The 22,736-nt window shown below is 37.1% G+C and overlaps 1 protein-coding gene across 1 annotated transcript in view; it reads left to right on the forward strand.

Moving 5' to 3' along the window:
* The window catches only part of LOC139728552 (uncharacterized), a 136,831-nt gene that overhangs the window by 95,335 nt on the left and 18,760 nt on the right, over positions 1–22,736 (forward strand). The gene's annotated exons all lie outside the window — the stretch shown is intronic.

Here is a 22,736-nt window from a genome sequence, read left to right on the forward strand (position 1 = left end):
AGAATTCTGCTGAATGCTTCATTTTTTTTTCTTTGCTTTCATACATCTATGTTTGACATAACAGAGATATTAAATGTTCTTCTCTTTTTATGTTTCTGTTATTGGTATCAAAGCTATCACACAATAGATGGATGGAGAAGGTCTTTGCAGTACACATGCCACTGTGAATGATAAAAATGTCTTTAAATGTCAGTAGCTGAGGAACTATATTATTGAGTGATAGGAAGGAGTAGGTGAATATTTTTTTTTCTTTTTGTATTCTTTATCATTTCAAAAGAGAGAGTAATGGGTTTGGCTCTTCGTTATTTATTCTGACGAGTGTTTAGTCACCTATGACCTTTTCCTATATCTGCATTTATGCATCAAGTTTCTGTTCGTAGATGGCATATTATTTAGAATCTTACGATGGTGCAGAAATAGTATAGTTTTTTAATTTTACCTTGTCTCTGTGTCTGTAGAGAAAAGAGACAAAAACAAATTAAAGCCCCTGTATATAAGTAGGAAGAAAACTGATTGTAGATACCATGTGCATATCTCAAGTGGCTTTTAGTTAAATCAGAACAGAGGCTGTTAAAGGATTGCTTAGCAAGAATGATGCCTGTTTTAATGCACTCTAACTTAATTGATTGCACATTAGCAATTCTTTCTGCATAACATTTTTCAAAAAAACCATCAGAATAGAGAAGTGCATTGGTTGTGCCACACAAGAAAATTTGCCTTTTGAAGGATTTATCTACATCAGTCATTAACCACAGAGGGTAAAATTTCATGTGATAATAGGATGTGACAGTGTGAGATGACAGGAAATGCCAAGATTATTTTAAAGATTTTGTCAATACCAGGCATATGCATTGAATGAGTTGTTTTGTTTTTTATAATAATTCTAAATAAAAAAATCCGATGACCATTTAATCTGCAGATTTGAGTCAATCATTATTTGATCCTATTCCATTGTATCTCTCCCTGCCCTTCCCCTAAGATATATCAAGTTTTTCCAGGAAGCATGTGGCTGTCTTTCAAAGTCTGTCTGCCCTTCACCTCCACTTATTCCATATTGCCTGTAGTCGTATATTATCATCATCAAATGTAGGCTGGCCTGAAAGCTCCTTGGTGATATTTTCCGTCTACGTGATAGATCTATCTAGGAGACTGAGAATCAAAAGATCACGTAGAGCAAAATTATAGAAATGCTAGCATATCATAGTTGCAGTATTAATGTTTCAAAGACATTAGGTTCTACATGATACAGTTAACTCATTTTATGGCACTGACGAAATGCACTGGAAAACAGTACCTTTGCGCAGAGTAGCATGAAAGCTTTTTTTTCTTTAATGTTAGGAGAGCTTTAACAGAATAACATCATAAATCTATTAAATAAAGTACGTGCAACAAAATAGTATGAAGCCTTGGAGCCAGACTACAAGAACATTAACACATGCATCGACTTCCAGCACAAAGAAATCAGTATATTAAATCATAAAGTAATAAGCAGTTCAATAACCCTTCCGTATCTTGTTATAACCTCAGGTTACACTTTGAAGTGATTTGTCCAGTCTTGGATTAAGATCAAATCTCTTTAAATCGTGTTGGGACAGGATGTATGGGCTAATTAGTGAGACTGCAAGTGTAGACATGAGGCCCTTTGAAAGAGTGATAGGCTCTTATGTAATCATAGCCTGTCACAAGTTCTCTCTCTCTCTCAGATGTAAGGTGCTCTTTGTAAAAATGTGTGGGTGCCCTCAGATATATTCCAAGAAAGTTAAAATGTCATCTATAGTTGGATATGTATGTTCGGGGGGGGGGGGGGGGGGTATTATTCTATTCTGCAGTGGTTGAACATAGCAAGCCCATTATCTGAGTTTAAAACACTGGTCTTTTGCTTGTTTTAAGTAATACATTAAGGACTTTGGTAAAAAGACAATTATAATCCCCTTAACCCCACCACACTCTTAAAAACACAATCGTCTCACTATCAGTGCTTAAGATTAGTTTGAATAAGTTTCCTGCACAATTTCTAAATTATTTCTAATTCAGTTGTCTGTTTTGTAGTTCTTAAGATGATTAATGCATGGAGTGTGCTGTAAGTACCCCTTTAACAGAGTCTGCATTCTCACCATGCCACACTGATTAGAGGCATTGCTACCCTACACCCTGTGATACAGTATATGTGTGGGACTAAAGCAAACTTGTGAAATGATTGCGTCTTTCTACGTCACCTCCTCACTGAGACTGGCAGGGCTAGCTCAAGCTGTCTTTTTAGTATACCTTTACAAGCACTCTATCAAAGAACACAAAAAGGAAGACACACAAGAAAATAACAAACAGAAATTTAGATTGAAGATTGTAAACTTACACATGATTCTCTTTTGTATAGGATTCCTTGTAAGTGATTGTACAATAACGTAATTTACCAGTGTGACTTTTGTTAAATTCTAAGTTCTTCTGGAGCAGATCAATACAGTTATCAATAATTTTTAATCGACTAATCTTAGTTTTAATCATGATCATGATCACAATCATAATTATAATAATAATTTTAATTATCATTATTGTTATCATCACCCTCATCATCATTGTCATAATCATCATCATTATCATTATGCAAGATTCCATGCTGTCACTTTCACATTGTTAACAATAACACCTGATAAGTTATTATCATTTAATTACTAGTATATGTCATCAGGTTTACTGCCCCTACTGATATGAGTAAACCCACTTCCATGTCACATTAGTTATGTTCAGACGGCAGGCCCTAACCTCGAGGTTAGGTAACCTCGAGGTTTAGCTCTTGCCCCCTAACTACGACGTGTGTCCACACGACGAATCTTAACCTCGAGGTTACGAAACCTCGAGGTTAAGCTTCTGCCCCCGTAACTACGAGTGGGTCCCACTCGATGTTAAAACCACAAAACCGGAAGTTTCAGCCCACACTGCTAACAAGGCGTCTATTTATTCATTTCATTTCATTTCATTTCATTTATTTCATTTCCAACAACATTTTCATACACAAAATAACACAACATCAATACAATGTCGTAACAAAGAAAAATACGTGAAGTTAACAATACTATGCATGAAAAAAAGCAAGAGAATATTGAATTAAAACTAAAGTTGCAGGAAATGGAGGAGACATGCTAAAAAGCTAAGCTTGTATTTTGCAGTCTCCTCGTGGACAAAAAGACTAAATAACATCAAAAGGCCATTAGCTAGACAATAAACGGTGCACAACACATACAGTCCTATACAAATAAATAAACAAACAAACAGACGGACAAACAAACACAAGCAACATCTCTTGTAAAGAGAAAGATAGAGAGAGAAAAACAAAGCACAGTGAAGGAAAAAGAGGAAAGAGGAAATTATTTTGAAAGAAGAAACAGAAAGAGACAAGAGGACAGGAAAAAGGCGAGAAAGGAGAAGAGACGAAGGGTCTATACCAGCACACGCGAGGCACATGGTGCGATGGATCACCGAGCTATGTGTACATAATGTAGGAAAGTAATAGATAAAAGAACAGAATGAGTTTAACGAATAAAAAAGGTGGCTCAAAATTAAGGGTAACTAAAATATAACTCATTCAACTATATAGGAATTTATGAACAACTTCTCCAGTTTAGTCCAACCCTGTCGGACTCGCTTACAGGTACTTTTTTCTCTGTCATGGTATGCAGAGATAGCACTGCACTGATGACTTTATGCCTTTATGAAGATATTTGAAGAATATAGAATACAATAGCGAGTTCGATGTGTTCAGTTTCAGAGATCAAGCGCATGGGAAGAAAAGATGATGTTGTTGTGTCGTGCGTCATAGGTTTTTCACGTGTAGTGTATTTGTGGTGTACGTTTGGGAGGTTGACCCGGAAGCAGAGGGAAATTGTGGGGGCTGGAGTTTACGGCGAGGTCACTCTTAACTTCGAGTTCGTTGTTTTTTGTGTCCACACGGTGCTTAACTACGAGTGGGGACCCCCCGCGGCTCGTGGTTAGAGCGCTAACCATAAGATTTCTCGTGGCTCAAAACATCGAGCAAACCTCGAGGTTTGCTAACTACGAGTGCGTCTTCACGGTCCCTAACTACAAGCTCTAACCTCGAAGTTTCCTAACTTCGAGGTTAAGGGCTCCCGTCTGAACGTAACTATAATGACAAGTGATCTTTGGCCTTGATAGAGCTAATGGTAGTAGACCTGGCCCCAAGTAGACGTATAGGTCTGACTAGATTGTTTAAAATCAGGAAGAACTTGATTAACAATGGGCTCATTTTACCTAAAAGACCTAAATGATAGCTCATTATGTATTCTTGAGAGACAAGTTTCTGCTCAAGGTTGTAGCATTACATGTCAGTAAGATATATTTATAAATTGGAATTTGTTGACTGGTGTGATAGTCTGAATAATTAACTAGCTGGCTGAGTGTTAGCTATATTCTCAATACATTTTATGAACTCAATTGAGAATCAGCTATTCTGCTGGACAGCTTTTAAATTCAGCTAGGTGGCATATCATTCACTGGTAATTGGCAAAATGTGAATTAAAATGCTTCTGTGTACATAAAGCAAATTGTGTTTATAATTCCCTCAGAAGTACATGTGCAGTGTACTCCATGGCTTTAAGTCTCGTTCAATGCTGTCATACTCAAAAGTAACAATTCAGATTTACCCATTCCGGAAGAGTTGTTTTGAGTAGGCCCATGAAGCACTTGTGAATTTCATACTCCCTTTTATATCAAGACTTGAGAAGACTACAACATAGATGAACATGGAAAGTGAATGTACAAATGTTGATTGATGTGAAATTCTTCTCAATTGTCCTCATACATGTAGCTGTGAGGAAGTAATATGAAATAGAAATATTTCTAGTGCAGTATTAGCAGGAATCAGCTTTTTCTGGTCACTGTTCCTAATGGGGGCTGTCTTAGCACAGCAATGAGGAAGTGATATGTATTATGAATATTTCTATTGCAATATTAGTGGGAATTTGTCTAGTCGCTGAACCAAACATGAAGATACCTAAGGCAGGACTCAACAAAGTTGGGTTCAGTGTTTTATATTTGTGTGTTATGATAACTTAACTTGATTTCATCAACTCGATTCACATTTAAGTCGTTAGGCCTAGGGAATTGCTTGGGGAATTCCCAGCTTCCCCTTAAACCACCCAAAGATTTAGGCTTTAAATAGATGTACAACCTGTACTATATCCTGGTTTCCATTTGCCATTGGCACTGCAGTAGTGTCAGAGTATAATCCTGATATTACCCTGTAGTCTCTCCATTGACAGCTTGTGAAAACTGATTTGAGTAATTAGAAACCAAGTCTAATGTGATGTCATGTCACTATGGCAACAAAGTGTTCATCATCTCATTTTCCAGGAAAGGATATTGAAACTCATATATGGTGGAGAATATAGATTCAGACAAGACACACACACCCACATGTATACTCACGTAAAGTAATCTTTAGTTCACTTTCATGTTTTCACATATCTGAATGTTGTCTCTGTATAACAATAGAGGCAAGCTGTGAATTATATTTTCGTGTTTTACACAGTTCATAACTTAAAGTCCATTGTGATGTGTACAATGCAAAGTGGTTGATGCTTTGGTCAGATAAGCTGTGTTTTCATTGGTGAGATTAATGTCTAAAAAATTTTTAATTATCTTGAAAGTATGAATGATACTTTTTTTGTAGGAAAGGAAGGGGATAGATAAAACTTGCAACATAAACATTTGCAATATTGTTTGTACTTCTCTGGAGCTTTCTCTGGAACTAGTGCTTTAAAAGAAACAAAAATCCAGAACAAAAATTGTATCTTTACATTGCCACATTTTAATCTCCGTTGGTCTTGTGCCATATTGTGCAAGCCATTTTAGTTCTAAGAAAAACACGAAACATGACAAATAGAAACCAAGTGGATTCATTTTTTTTTTCCTGCTAGTGAAAACAATGGATCTAAAAAACATGTTCTACGAAAGTGGATTTTTACCGGTATAGATTTGTTTTTCGTATATCAAGCTTGTCCATGTGTCAGAGGGAAAAAAGTGAGATTGTGCTAACAGGAAGGGGTGAGGCGATGTGATGTAAGAATGGAAGTCGTAGGTGTCATCAACTCTTGGAAGGGGAATGACTTATGGTTCTTTGGAGGCGGGTCCTTGGCAACTTTTCAAACTGCATCATTCTATTTCCATTTGATGACTCTTTGCAGGATTACCCATAGCTTTTGTGTAGGCATATCTGACCTCATACCAGTCAGTGAGCCTCTACATTTGTCTGTGTGTGTGTGTGTGTATGTTAATTTTCTCATTCCCAAGTTGTGACAAAGACTGCACTCGGCAGTGGTGCTGTAGACTGAATATTTTTTACCTTAGATAGTAGAATTTTGTAGGAGCAAATCAGGGTTTTTACATATTTATTCATTCATAGACTTGTTCATTTGTCTATCAGTCTGTTTTTCTTTTTATCTGTTCCAGGGCTTGCTTCATAAAGAGTCACAATTAATCTTACACTCAATTTATTGAGTGTAACTCAGCAAATTGAGCACAAGATCAATCCTGATTGTTAGTCTGTTTCATAGAGATACTTTGCTTGATTTAAAGCACAGATTTGATGGGAGATCGGACATAATTTTTTGAATTGTATCAATCGTAAGATCAATCCTTCGATCAATCTTCATGAAACAGGCCACAGGTTTATTCTTTATCAAATTGTGCATTCTGCATGTGTTGCTCTTGGACTCATGAGACAAACCAAGGAATCTATAGACAGCAATAGATATCTTTTATCTTTAAGGTCAAAACCAAAACAATCTTGACAAGTTTTCTCATGATAAACTTATCAGGCATAGTTCAATGCTAATGAAAGCATGCTTTTCTATCTAAACTGAGTCTTAAGTCCATACAAAGACCAGTCCATTCATGTGGCTTTGGGCAGAAAGCAGTGATGAGCATCCTGTCCAGGCAATGTACATCTATACATAGATTATGAGATAAGTTTTGGTGAGTTTTGCCAGTCTTGGCTCTGACTCAAATTTCCTACTTTGCTGATGATGTGTGGGAGTCCTGTCATGATTATCAGCTCCAATATGCTGAATCATTTCTAAGATGTTCTATCAGGATGCTCCAAAATGTATTATATGACTAACACCCTTTTTACATACTTTTGATTAAATCACTCACATCCTAATAAAGCAGTTGAGATGAAAAGATCATATTCACGTAGCCTCAGGAAAGCTGCACTCCTAAAGATACGGAGTGCCCATTCTACAATGTGATAATGTTTCTGCTCATACTCTGCTTGTAAAATCACTATTCGTTATGAGCTGCTACAATTCCGTGATTACCAAAAAGAAGTATAAATTACTGTATACCCCAAGTTGTTGATTTTGCAAATTTTGTGAGTCCAATGCTATTCATGAATTTAAAGACACATGAAAATATTGACTCTCATCCCGACATGAATGTGACTTGCAAGCATACATTTTTCCATCCATTACTGTTCTCCACGATCGTGAATTTAACCAGTTGAGATATCGTTAGGAAGCCCCAATTCATGAAAAATTAGACTCACTGAAATATATGGCAATATACAGTATTAGGTTTGTGTGTCTCTTAGTATGTTTGCTCTGTCAGTTGGTGTGACAATAAAGAATGCAGATTCCAAACAAAATCAGAGAATTGTGAATGTAAAGTCATCAGTATGACTAATAGATATTGCAGAAATGAAACAAGTTAATTAGAATTTTACCAAACCAGACTGATACTGAAGGGAAATTATGATGCAGAATGTCAGTAAATCATCACTGTTATGAATTTCTGGTGAAGGACTGTAGTTCATATAAAAAAGAATGTACATGTATGTATTATGCACAAACAATTATACAGCTTCGTACATATTACTAGTACTACTCCTCACAGACCACAAGTGGGAAATGCTTTGTTAATGTAAAATATGAGGCAGTCTTGATTTTTTTTTCTGTATGTTGCACTCCATTGAACTACCACAAATAAGATTTCATACAAGTAGTGTTGGTGATATGAAATCATTTACCAAAAATACTCTCATGATTAAATTAGGAAAAAAAAACCCAACAACTAAATTCACTAAGATATGCCCAGTGTGGAAAATTGATTGATTGTGCAAATATTAAGTTTTCTCTTTTCAGTAATATGATATGATTAGTGTCAACTCTTTAATTTCATTTTTTTTTCTTCCTTTGTGACAAGTTTGGTACCTATCCGTTGAATGGAGTCATGGCAGAAGTGGCTGAAGAGAAACTTGGTTTTTAGTCTATGTTGAAGCATGAAATTGGAAGCTCATTTCAACATTTACATGGATGGATAGATGGCTCTTCCATTGGACTTTTACCCAGATGTTTTCTTCATTCTTCTAGACATGAATAGCTGCCATTTAATGAAATTCGATCTCTCAGCCTTGAGGCCTCACTTAATTTCTGTCACAAAGCTATGTGCCCCCATTCCCTCCCCCTGCCTGCAATATATTAGCAATGACAAGTGCAAATCTGGGCAAAACATTAATGGTATTCATTATCAGGGTTGACACACATTGTGAAGCTGGTAATTTCGGAGGCGATTTAATCTAATTCTCCACGACTGGTGCTCTGCGCAAAGAGGGAATGACCATCCGAAGCACTAGTGCCAAGAATGATTGGATTACTGGCAAAATTTAGTATATATGTAATGAATAAAACATCAGTTCCATTAGAACATTTACCACACATGATAGCTGGTTTTCTATGGCTATGTGTGTGTGTGTGTGTGTGTGTGTGCGTGTGTGTATGTGTGTGTGTGTTGATGCTTTGTAATAGTGCCGTAGCTGTGGCAAGTTAGCTATATATCCCAGGTATTGGAAAACTGCGACAATCATTTGCTGGTTTCTGAAGTTGCATCTCTCGAAAATGAGATTAGCATATTCATGAACTAATTTGTGCCTTGAAGGTTTGATAAGCTGGTTCATTAATGTATTCCATTTTATTGGTATTTTTTGCCTGTAGGTAACCCCTACTTACCAAGTCGTGTTTAATACTTGAAATCCTGGTTACACTTATATTTGTATTTTGCTATGTTGGACAAGCCTTTTACAAGCTTTCTAGATGCTAGGAGCAGCCTTTGTTTTCAAGGTGTATGTTGTATTTGAATGCGTCTGCAAACTGCCAGCAATCCTGCTGTGGCTTACTTGCTAATAAGGGACAAGTTTGCAATTGAATGAAAATCACACAATCTGTTCAAAAGTTATGATTTTTGTCCCCGCCGAACGAGTTCGAGCAGGGGACTATGAAACGGGCTCCGTACGTGTGTGTGTCCGTGTGTCCGTCCGTCCGTCCGTGTGTCCGTGTGTCCGTGTGTGCGTCCGTGTGTGATCAAAATCTTCAATTTGCTACTTCTCTGTCATTTATGAGCCAATTTTGATTCTGTTTGCTTTATATGATAGCACTACATGGGAGCTTTGAAACTTATACACAGAATTTCAGTTGTGACCTTTGACCTTGACCTTTGACCTATATTGTACATTTTGCTACAAAATGCTACTCCTTCGCCATTTCTAACCCGATTTCGATTCCGTTTGCTTTATGTGATGGCACTAGGTGAGGGCTTCAACACTTCTACACAGAATTTTGACCTTTGACTTCTTTGACCTTTGACCTTGATTTTTGACCTGTATTGTACATTTTGCTACAAAATGCTACTTCTTCGCCATTTCTAACCGATTTCGATTCCGTTTGCTTTATGTGATGGCACTAGGTGAGGGCTTCAAAACTTCTTCACAGAATTTTGACCTTTGACTTCTTTGACCTTTGACATTGATTTTTTGACCTATATTGTACATTTTGCTACAAAATGCTACTCCTTCGCCATTTCTAACCCGATTTCGATTCCGTTTGCTTTATGTGATGGCACTAGGTGAGGGCTTCAACACTTCTACACAGAATTTTGACCTTTGAATTCTTTGACCTTTGACATTGATTTTTTGACCTATATTGTACATTTTGCTACAAAATGCTACTCCTTCGCCATTTCTAACCCGATTTCGATTCTGTTTGCATTATGTGATGGCACTAGGTGAGGGCTTCAACACTTCTACACAGAATTTTGACCTTTGAATTCTTTGACCTTTGACCTTGATTTTTTACCTACATTGTACATTGGCTACAAAATGCTACTCCTTCGCCATTTCTAACCCGATTTCGATTCCGTTTGCTTTATGTGATGGCACTAGGTGAGGGCTTCAAAACTTCTACATAGAATTTTGACCTTTGACTTCTTTGACATTTGACCTTGATCTTTTTACCTATATTTTACATTGGCTACAAAATGCTACTCCTTCGCCATTTCTAACCCGATTTCGATTCCGTTTGCTTTATGTGATGGCACTAGGTGAGGGCTTCAAAACTTCTACATAGAATTTTGACCTTTGACTTCTTTGACATTTGACCTTGATCTTTTTACCTATATTTTACATTTTGCTACTAAATGCTACTTCCGGCGGGGACATATATTACGCACTGCGTAATTTCTACTTTTCCTTGTTTTTTTAAGTTTCTGTGCAGTCAATGCTAGATGAGGAGACTACTACTAGTACTACAGTTTATGATGTCACATGCTTAGAGTTATATTATAAGGAAAATACAAAGAGAATTCCAGAAAATTTAAATAGTGCACAATCCCTGGATTTGTTACTGATGTATGTTGAGGGTAATATTATCCCCCTGTCATCTGAAAGAGGCAAGTCAAGTGTGCTTTTGTCATACGAGAAAAGTGAAAATATGTTGAATTTTCTTTATATTTTTCTGTGCATATGACATCATAAGCTGTGGGAGTTTTCTCGTCAAGCGATGGCAGCACTGAAATTTCAAAAATTCATAACTTTTGATTGTCCTCTAATGTTGTATTGTAGTTTGGTTTTAGAGTGCACTTCTTACAACACCACTCCTGTTTCATGAGGCTCTATGAATTTTCAGTGAAAGTTTACTGGCATAGCAAAGTTTTTTCCTATGTTAGTCAAATACCCACTGCTACAGTATCCACTCTGTGTATTCATAACTTTCCTGGTTTGCTCTCGACGTTCAAAATTGTAACACCACTGCTGTGAAGTGTTCTGTTTGTCAGTGTCATACAAAGAAGCAGAAGTCCACAGACTTTTGCAAAGTGTTATTATTTGTTTGTATTTAATTTCTAATCTTCATTGCAAGTTTCTGCCTGTATGTCTTCCTGTGTATCTCCCTCTTAACATTTACTTTGCCTCTTATTACCATCAACCCACAATGAAACAGTTTCCACTCCTCATTGAAGTTCCTCAAGTAGACTAACCACTCACAGTTTGCTGAGTGTAACAGTGTAATCACTGTCATTAAATGTGCAATCTTATATCATAACATGACTATGACTCTTTAAACTTCTTCCGAGAGCTGTTCCTCTGTCTGTATCCTGGTTCGAAGTATTGAAGGAAAGATGGATCATGTGACACACAGATTGTGTTGAAAGACTATTTAACTAGGGAAAGGCACTAATAATATATGTATATATATTGCACCTTAACATGTTTTGTTGATAGGAGATAGACAATAGAATGAAATCATACAGTCAGCTTTGTAATTTAATTACACCATGACTTTAATATTGAATGATAGCTATCTAGGATGACAGACATACACCCATGAGACGTCTTCACATTTCTCTCACAACAAGTGAAGAAGAAAAGCATGATACAAAGGCAACAAGCAAACTGACCTGTATGTTTGTATTATGGTGTTCAATGGATATGCTTGGGAGGCACCTTCCCTTAAACAGTGGCAGATCCAGGGGGGCCTCTTTATTTTTTCGTAAAACAAAGGAAATAAAAGGAAAAAAATGAAATGAATCTCGGAAGTGGCACCAGAAATATTTTTGCACCCCCTCTTTAGGGAATTCCTGGATCCACCCCTGTTAGATGTGTGCATCAAATTGTGTGCCAACTTTATGTCTGTTGTCAAGTGTTTCAGAGTAGGTGGATGCAGAAGAATCATTATTCAATCTATACTTTATTTGTTGTTTGAACATTTTAGATATAATTTTTTGTTGATAAAACCTCACAACCCTTATCATTGCCTTTGCTGAGTTAAAGACATTAAAGGCACTGTTTACCTTTGGGAACAGTGATTTCAAAAAATGTATAAGATATCACATTTGATGGTTTAGGTCTGTTGTGTCACAAAACATCCTACCGTGTAAAATTTTCACAGAAAAGCCTAAAATATAGGGAAATATCAATGTTTTTCTCAATAAACCGTAACTGTAGACTGTTTAGTCTGGAAGCATTCTTATTATAACTATTGTTCACATTTAGTGTATTTAACAACACTTAACATCGATTATACAGAATCATTTTTACAGTGGTTGTTCTTATCCCTGACTCACATTTTAGAACTATTTTAAGGCACCAATGCTGGGTTTTTGTTTCATCTGCCAATGGTAAATTATGCCTTTAAGTAGTGTGAATGATTAAACATGTAGGACAGTGCACCATCACAAACACTGTCAGAATATGGTCAGGTTACATACAAACATTATTTTGTAGGTGTTGTCAAAGATATCACAGAAAACAGGAAATATGACTTCATAGCTCATAGCTCATAACATTATAATCTGAAGAAGAGAAGAGGAAAAAGCAATATATACCCAATTGCCCTCCAATGTGACAAGTTTGTGGTGTGCGTGTGTGTGTGTGTGTGTTTATATGTGATTTAAGAAAATACTGGACCATGTCTGTGAAGATACATCTGTCATGTATACAGGACTGCAATGTAAGCTGCCCAGTTTGACATGACAAGTCTCTTGTATATCATTTGGGCCTTTGATGACTTGATACTTAGTAACTGTGATTGTAAATGTTAGCTCTATACCAATCTATCATACCCAGAGAGTTGTAAAGTTAGGCAAGGTTGAGAAAAGAGTCAGGCATCTTGATTTATTGAGGTGTAATAAAAGTCAATCTGAGGTTTGTTACTTGATCATTTGTGTATACATTTAAGGCAACACTGTGTTCCTGTTGTTGGTAAAGTGTGTGGTTTATAATATTTTTGGCATTTTTTTGTTTTGTTTTGTTTTGTTTTGGTTTGGTTTGGTTTTTTTTTTTGGGGGGGGAGGATCTTTAGCAAAAAGATGATTAGTAATTCACTGGATAAAAACATATGAAATGTAGGACTTCCATTTTCTCTTTTCTTGAGATATTTGAAGATATATTAAGCACAACAGATAACTGCGTTTTATCATTACTACACCGGAATGAATATTTTATGCTTATAGTGGCAGGTCGTGATTGGTGAGCAATCTAGTGGCTATCTGCAGGTGAGTTTTGCGAGGAACAGTGAGGGTTTGTAAGAGATCATTACCACCTTTAAAATCAAAGTCATATAATGTAGAGCCAAGCCATGAATCAACCTGTGTTGGGGGCAACAAATAGTTTTCATTCTGCTTCAAATCCGAGAGTAGAAGGTGTGGCTCAACTTGCTGTAATTGCTGATGAACTTGCAGTTATCCTGTTGAAGACTTATTACTAGTACTCTGGGTAGCTTTTTCAGATCAGATACCAAGGTGGATATCAGTGGATGTGTCCAGTTCTCACTGTCGTATAGCTCCTGCAGAACAATGTTTCGTATAGAGAGCTGTCTGTTTTCCCCAAGCTGGTCATATGGTATGTCTAATTTGCTGTTACTGCGTTTTGTTTACTTTGGCATTTCTGCATCTGTGTCCTTGAGAGTATGAACACCCATAGAAGGAATCAGGATGATGTAGTGATTTTTTAATGGTCATTTCGCTCTTGAAATGGAGATGTAATGGACAATCTGTGAATGACAAGGAAAACTCATGTGAGTCATATACTGTAAAACCAGAATTGCTAGCATGCATTTGCAAATTTTGCAAGAGCGAAGATTTGCGAAAATAAAATGCACATGAAAGTTCTTGTCTGCACTGTATTCATTGAATGCCAGTGGCAATTTACAAAAATATATGCCACAAAAAGGCTACCAGCTCCAATTTGTGAAAATTTTGTGGTGCAAAAATGTCTTGCTTTACAGTATGTGATTTTCATAACAGTGGCTAGAAAAGAGTAGAGCTAATGCAACTATGTAGTACTTAACAAATCTAAATCTCAAAGAAATTCCTAAATCTGGTTATGTGTGACAAATATTTAGCATGTACAGTCAATTTCCTATTTTTATGATATTTTACAGTTTGTCAGTGACTGGGATCTCATATTGCTTTGTAATAACAGCAGCAAAGATTTTCTTAACTTCCTCGTAGTCCAGTACCACCTCCATTTACAGTGAAAAATGCAAATGTTTTTATTACAGAAGGGGTGGGATATGGCAATTTATTTTCACAAGCTGAGCTTTGGTTATAAGGTGCTAATAGATTTGGCTGTTTTTCTTTTCATATTTGTGTGCATGCACTAATTTGTTTGTTTTATCCAATAGTTATTCAGTTGGGGCAATTATGAAAAAAAAAAGAAATAATGGTTATCAGTGTGTTTCTTTGGTTCATAAATGTGAGCATCCCATTGCTCTCATACACTTCTCCCACACATAACATGCACATATTTGTGTAAAATACTAGAAAACAAGGAAGTAAATGATTTTAGTATGCGAAAGTTCCCTGCGTTTCAAGACGAGAAGTGAGGGTGATGACAGAGACCCTTTTCACATGGGTTTAGAAAGCGTCATTTGGATGATGATTCTAGTGGTACATCACAAAATCGTTATAATGATGCATTTTGGCCATGTATACGCAAACTAGAATTACAGAGCATAATAGCAGTTGTGCAGTTCAACTGACACTCTGGAGATGTTTTTCAGTGACGATTCTCCCAAATGGAGGAGGAAACAGTCGTGTGTATGAATTGACCTCCCAATCGTGTTTTTAGTGGCAGAATTCATGGTGATCTTTCAGCCACTTCTATGGGGGGAAAAAATGTATGCCTCAAATGCACACACTGCATGTGAAGCTGTGCAGCTGTGCCTTATAACAGGTGTGGGAGACCAAGCTTGATTTTTGGTCTCATCAGATTTAAACACAGTGTGTATGTAAGTTAAATTTGTGCCTGGAAGCTTTTTTGTCTACCTCTTTATGAAAGTAAGGATGAACAAAAGTAGAAGTAACGACGTCAGTAAAGTCTGGGGTCCACCCGTACTGTGTACTGTTACTAGTACTGCTGAAAATAAAAAATAAGAATATAAAGCGGGCATTCATCTTAAAACCACCAAGTACTTTGTACAAGTTTTGTGGTTCTGGACCACGAGTGAAAAAGTGCAGTTCAATCATATACATATTAGTGCATGCAATATTTCAATTGCGAAATGTCCGTGTGAAGCATACTGTAAAACAAGATATATTTGCGGCATGAAAATTTTGTGAATTAGAGCCGACGGCCTTTCTCGCAGCATGAAATTCTCATGAATTGCCACTGGAATCCAATGCATATTGTGTAGGCAAGAACTTTCACTTGCATTTTATTTTCGCGAATGTTGGCACTTGCGAAATTCGCGAAATGAAAATGCACACGAACATTCCTCATTTTACAGTAGTCTGCTTTAAAAACAAGGCACATAAGTTTAAATACCACACAAATGAAGGCCAGACTGGTTGCAATGAGAACGCGTTCAGAACTTGTGCTGTGTTCAGTGGCCAGTGCGGAAGGTTGTGTAGGCTTTACCTTGTGTTTGATGGTCACTACTTGTTCACCCCAAATGCAGGTCTGTTGTAACATCCAGAGAAAGCCAAAATTAGAATGGTATTATGTTTTCATTTCTAAATTTGGTCGTAAATGAACTGCCTTGTATATAGCTATCAAACTACTCCATCCACAGAACCCATAATGGTCTTATCTATTTCCTTATTGCCATGATTTTGGTGCCAAAACCGCTTTTAGTACTTAGTGTCTTTTGTTGGTATGCTGCAACATGGTGATACAAAGTATGCTGTGGCTTGAAAGATGCAGATGGATATACACTTGCATGGCCGGTGGAACCGGGCGGGGGGTCTTGCCCCCCCCCCCCCCCTCCCACTTTTTGCGCACCATACAAAGGAATACCTAAGGTGTTATCACTTTGGGCCCCCCTCCCACACTTTTTTTAACCTGGAAGTACGTAAAGTGGCACTAAAAAGAAATAGATAGCTAGATCTTGAAGTGTGAGCACAGTAAGGTTATTTTTTTTTTCCGCTGAAGACCCTTCAGGTAAAGAAACTCGGAAGTGGAAGGAGAAAGATAAGCTGAAGACCTTTTTTTTTTTTTTACTTGTCAGCTGAAGAAACCCGGAAGTGGAAGGGAGGGATGAGCTAAGGAACTTTTTTTTTTTTTGCTTGTTAGCTCATGAAACGCAGAAGTGCCCCCCCCCCCACACTTTTGAAAACGCTCCGCCAGGACTTGTATTTATCAGTTCCTGTAGTCTCCTTATGTAATAGTATATTGCTTGCTATTTTATGACATTAACCAAGTACCTACAATGTGCAGCACTATGTACCAGGTAATCCCGGTATTAAAGCAAGATTGCTCTGCACAAAATTCCCACATGCAGTTATTGCAGATGATTAATGCCAATATTTACAAATAGTTGCCCCATGAACATTTAAAAGGAGGTAAACAAAAACTTTTTAAAAAATGCTTGAGGTTAAGATACTTCCGAACACAATGTCACCTAAGCCTCAGTCACAACCCGCCATACTTTTTTTTTTTGCCCCATGAACATTTCAAAGGAGGTAAAGAAAAACTTATTAAAAGATGCTTGAGGTTAAGATACTTCCAAACACAATGTCATGTAAGCCTCGGTCACAACCCGCCGTACTTGCAAGTGTGTGCTGTCTACTTGCAGAAACGTTGGCAAAATTTGAGGATCCGTACATAGTAAGTACCGCCTCAGTACAGATTTTGGAGCATGCAGACACGCCATAGCACTTTTAGGACTTGAAGAACTTTCACTGCATTTAGGCTACAGACTCACAATAAGTTCGGGTTGACGTACTCCCTCCGTGGTCTTGCCACTCCCTCCCCACGTTTTTTCAGAAAAATGTGAATGCCGTGGTCTCCGCCAAAAACTTATGGACTATAAACACATACGTGGGTCGTGACTGAGGCTTAAGCTCTATGAATACACTGAAGTTTAGCAAATAACTTTCCAACTTAATGTTCTGCCTTTTTTTGTTCTTTTTTACAATTCCCCTACATTGTTCAGTGATTGTGTTATTCTAATCAAGTTAATTGTTGTAAATAGTGTGATTCTGTATAATTTTTCAATAAAACTTAAATAAGAAAAAAATGACTTTCCAAGGTATGTGCATAGACAGTGATGAATTAGAGCATTTACATGTATAATCACACCTGAAATCTTGTACTTCTTGTTTTCAGTGAGTGAGATGTTTATAGTCTTCACAATGTCTTATAAAAAGTGACCTGAGTCATGTTTCCTCATCAGTTTCCTTGTTCCTTGGGTTTCACTTCCATGTTGGTAGCTGTGTGATCAGTAGCATCTCTGTCACAAAGCCTTGTGGATGAATTCACTGAAGCAGTCAGAACCCATTACATTGATGTGAATCAACACTGATAGTTCTGTGACTAATGTAGTTTGTCACACTGCTGCCTTCTTTGATATTTACATATGAGTACAGAAACCAAAGTGCATTGGCCAGGCAGACATTGTACAACAGGGATAATTCACTCGCATCTCAGCTGGCAAAACTGCTCAGTATAAATGTCCTGTCTTTTATATGTATTTAAATCAAATTATTGGCGACCACCATGACATGAACTTTTTGTGTGCCACTATTGACACAGTAACTTATGATATTCTTACGAGTCTCCTGCTGTTATATTACCAGTACAAGAGTTTTCTACATGGTTGTAGAATGTTCGAGATGTACTGTACAGGCTTACATGGTCTGTATCTTTGCACACACACACACACACACACACAAACAAAACTAGGAAATTTCCAAATTTGTGTGCAAACTATATGATAAGTTGTGAAGTGATGACATTACTAACTGACTCGTTTGCATATCATTCACATTGACTATTCAAGAGGTTTTTTTGTGCAAAAATAGTGAAACTTTTCAATTTCATAAGTTCCCTAATTTTTATTAATTTTCAATCAAATTTTCACGGTTGTGCTAATTTATTTGACTCCTTATTATCAGACTAGCTTTAAACTGATCTAGAATTCCCCTGTGATACATATGCAGTCAGTAAGTCACTGAATGTGAGAATCTCTGATGCAAAGTATATAATGATCTTCAGTCTTCCATTCCAGATTTATTAAGAGAGCTTTCAATTTATGGAAAAATTTCCATGTAAACATGCTGTACTGTATGTACATGCATGGTTCTCCTATATGTTAGCCCAGTGAAAGTTGCATGTTTGACTGGCTATGGAGTTTCTGCCAAAGCTGAGATATGAAATTTCGTTAGCAGTAAACAGTTAGAGACTCATTGTCATAAGTGCACACTCATTATTAACACATAACACTTTATCAAACATGTTTAACCCGTATACTACGGGAACCTGGTGGCCTGTGTATTAAGTCTATGGGGATTTCATAATTTGGTATGGAACTGTGATGACAAGTAAATTCTTTTCAGTGTGAAAGTCTTCCGTCTATAACTGTAATCAAGTGGATTCTCAAAGTTTCACACTCTGTTGATGTGTTTGCAAAGTCATTGACGGTGACCAAAGCGAAGGGATGGTTAGCTGACCATGCAGTACTGATTCCTCTTAAATGTCACAAGGTGAATTATGGAAGTAATTTCTTTTTGATATTGTTATTGAAGAGAGGTGGGACATTGTCTTTCTTTATTATCAAGGAGGTATGTTATAATATTCAGCCCAATTGCAACACATCATACAAGAGCTCTGAATATTTCCCATCTATAACATTCTGTGCATGTTTTAAACTCTAACAAATTAGAAGCCATTGTAAAACTTTACTGAGAATATACCGTAGTGTTGTAGATTGGATGTATAAGTGCAGGATTGTTTTTCTGTCAAAGATTTCTTTGACTAAAGCAATGTAAAACAGAGAATTGGTATCAAATGATGAAAGTGTAGGTATGATGCACCATCCATATCAGCCTGTTGCTGTTTGCTTTATGTATTTCACTGATTTTCAAAGCTAATTCAGCATCACATAGCATATTTTACTCAACCAGCATTACAGTAGCTGACTTGGCAGGCAACTTGGCAGCTAATTTGACGGAAGAAATCCATTTCAAACTCTAACCACCAGGTGCCATGTTGCATTAGTAAATTAACGATCAGTAGGTAAGCAAAAATTCTGAAAGCTGGGAGGTACTAATGGATTGCAAGAATTCTCTTTTTGTCACATCTTTTGTGAGTGGATTAGCTTGTACTTTTGTGCTTAACCGCACTCCTTTGGTTTAGTTTTGTTCATCTTCACTATCAAAAATGGAATATTTCAGCCAAGCTTATACTTTACTTTTGCAGAAAGAATTCTTAAGCATGTGTGTACAGATAAGGTTAAGATGGATAGATGCTGCAGGATGAAATAGGACAATGCAAAAGTGACAGTGGACACTTGGAAAAAAAACCTTTTGTCCTCAAAACTTCTCTCATATCTTCCGTAATGATCCACTGAATCATGAATTAAGAATCGTGAAATAAGAACAAAGCTAGATGTAAATTATTGCGAAGTATTGTTCAATTAACAAGACAATACAGAGGCATCAAGGACAGCACATTGTCTGGGAAGGGTTGCCACGTGAACGGAGGGAAGTTGGGTAAAGACAGTTAGACGAGATCGATGAGGCGATCTGCACAGCAGATTGTGCGATCACTCTCACTTCCTCCGTCTCCTTGGAACTCTGTCTTACATTGATCTCAATCTGGGAGGAAATGGCAAGTTATGTCACCGCTCGCCATCACCGCATCTCCAGCTGTCAACGGACTTGTCATGGTTTGTGGTAATTAGCGTGAGGGCTCCCTCCATTGCTTCCCTCACTAGCGATACTTCCCAAATAGGTAGCCACAGACAATTTCTTGCTCATGCATCACTGCTGATTGATGCTTTCCTCACTCCATCAAATCTCCAGGTTCTGCCATTAAAAGCTGGAGTGGACTTGCAAAGAGAGTGGTTATTTTCCTGGGGCAATAAACTCTGTGATTTTTATCATCCAGTGCTCGTGGTTCTTCTTTCTCAAAATGTTCAAAATTTTTCCTTTTATAATGACTATTCGAAGAGAATTTTATAGCTGAATCCCATGATATCTTACCAAGATTATGCATACTCATCGTTCTATCAAGACTCAGTGGTAATCCTTATTCATAGCATGCCAGTTCATGGATTCCACCCCCCAATTGGATGCTAGTATGTAACTGTCCTAAATCTGTCCCATATTGTCCCATAAGGCATACATTATTAAGTATCTGTTCTGGTGATTCAAAGTCCCTCTTCAGTGCTACCAGTATTGTGTCTAATAGCTGGTATGGTTCTATAATAAGGAGTTCTAATCCACTGTCATCCCACCATCCAAGTAGTTATTGCAAAGTGAAAATTAAGCCTTAATACTTTGATACTGCAATACATGAAGGTCATTATGCTTGTGCACATTTTGTATTATAAGCGACATTTCTACAACAAAACACAAATAGTTTGGTAATCTGCTCACAAATGCACAGCATCTATTGATGTGGATCAATTTCATTGCAGCTGAACTCAGTACCAGCTCACTGTCAATTTTAGATCACAGTAGAGTGATATCTCCTTTGCGATTATGTCATTATTTCACCTGCCATGATACAATATAGAAAGTAAAAAAAAAATGATGAAAGGTTAATGGAGAATGTAAAACAGGCTTTTCTGTCAAGGAACTCCTGCTTCTGTGCTTGACAGTTGACATTGATAATACTTGGCAGCAAGCGAATTTGCCATGGTGTGGACAAGAATTACTTTATTAGTACAAGGTAGTCTTCCTTTCCAACCTTCAGATTGTGTTTCTTCTTGAAAGTTCCTCTGCATGTGTCCTGTTAAACTTCTGTTCCTGTCAGGAAGTCCTCCTTAGCGTTCTTCTCTCCAAGCCACAGGCAGGTCACCACGCTGGTAGACACGATCACCTCACAGAGGCTAATCAAATTAGGAAGGCAGGTTGATTGTACCAGCCACTAAATTACATGAACATGAACCTGGCTCACGTTTTTAGCGAGGGAGTTTATCTGAGTTCATGTGGTGTGTTTGCACATGAATGGCAGCTAGAGATGTGTTAATTTATTCTTACTATTAACAAGATTCAAGGAAATGTAACTCTTAGCTTACCAAGCCACAAACTTTGATGTGAAGAAATCATCATGATTTTAGTTTTTGTTTCCTTCTTGTGTATAATGTATGAGACCTGGGGGTGTTTCATCAATTTAGTCAGCGCTGACAAAGTTGTCAGTCACTGACAATTTCAGCAAAATCCTTGGTTTTGATTGGCTGAGATGCTCTGGTCACTGACTGTTACCATGGTGATTGTCAGAGACTGACAACTTGTCAGCGCTGACTAACTTAATGAAACACCCCCAGATCCATATTGAGTGAAAATTAGCTTTTTTTATAATAAATGATAATTGATGAATAATCTTTTTAAGCACTTTTTCATGATGTTGCTCATATCTATAACTTTTGCAAACATGAATATGTTGCACTAACAAATGCAGTGAATTGATATCCTGATTTGGGACAAAGTCCAGTCAAATAGAAAGTTACCTAATGACAAACTTTAAGAGCAATTAAAATACAGCAAGGCTATTATTGTGGTTTTTTTTCAAGGCACAAAAGACAGTGGAATGTGAAGTACATTTTCCCCATCATGCTTAAACTAATGATGTATTACCACCTACACTGCAAACCCATTTCATTTTCTTTATGATGCTTATGCTGCTGTTGTGGCTAATATCATATTGCATTCAGATTTCTGAGAAAATGCCCTGCAAATTTTATGTCCCGTGTTATTTCCTGTTTAGGGAATGTAATCATCAGTATCAGATACATCCCTGAATGTTTCCTTGTGTCCCCCAGCAAAGTTCAGTCATAGCAGAGTGTATAAACATAATTCCCACATATTGATTATTTAGAGTCACCTTATTGTCATAATGATTAATTGCAAGCATTAACTCTTAATGTGCATGAATATAAAAGTTCTGCACCTCAAATGGCATATAGAAAGCAATGAGGAAGCATTGAAATGAGTGGGCCATACCTTGTATTTGACAGAAGAATGGGTGCTAGTCCCCTCTCAGCATTGCAGCACATAATTATCATATAAACTAGCTTAAAGGTAATATAGTGTAAGTCAGATGCTTTGTCCTTTGTGGCATGTGTCTGATTGGTTGACTGAAGGGTTATAATGTGTCAGTATTTAAATATTCAGTGTGTTTTGTCTATCTAAATGTTATGTGTGTGTCATCATTTTTGTATCATACATCCTTGTTGATCAGTCAGAGAGGAATGTACAGTGTATTTCCCTATCAGTGTGTTTCTTGACTTCAATTTATGTGAATAATGCCCTTGCAGTAAATTTCATGTCATATCTATCAGGGGATTATTTAGCATATAAAAATGCTTTTCTTTACAAACCTTTGTGATCACAATCAGGTTTGATGTGTCTTGTTGTGGTTGTGCACTCTTGTTTTGTTGCAAGTATGAAACAATAACATTTTGTTGATATAGAGTAATAAGAAGTAATTTCTGGACCATGTTGTGCAACTA

The sequence above is a fragment of the Diadema antillarum genome, unplaced genomic scaffold, assembly GCF_040938485.1.
Source record: "Diadema antillarum isolate AM-2024a unplaced genomic scaffold, OU_Dant_1.0 seq00000183_RagTag, whole genome shotgun sequence".
Taxonomy (NCBI): Eukaryota; Metazoa; Echinodermata; class Echinoidea; order Diadematoida; family Diadematidae; genus Diadema; species Diadema antillarum.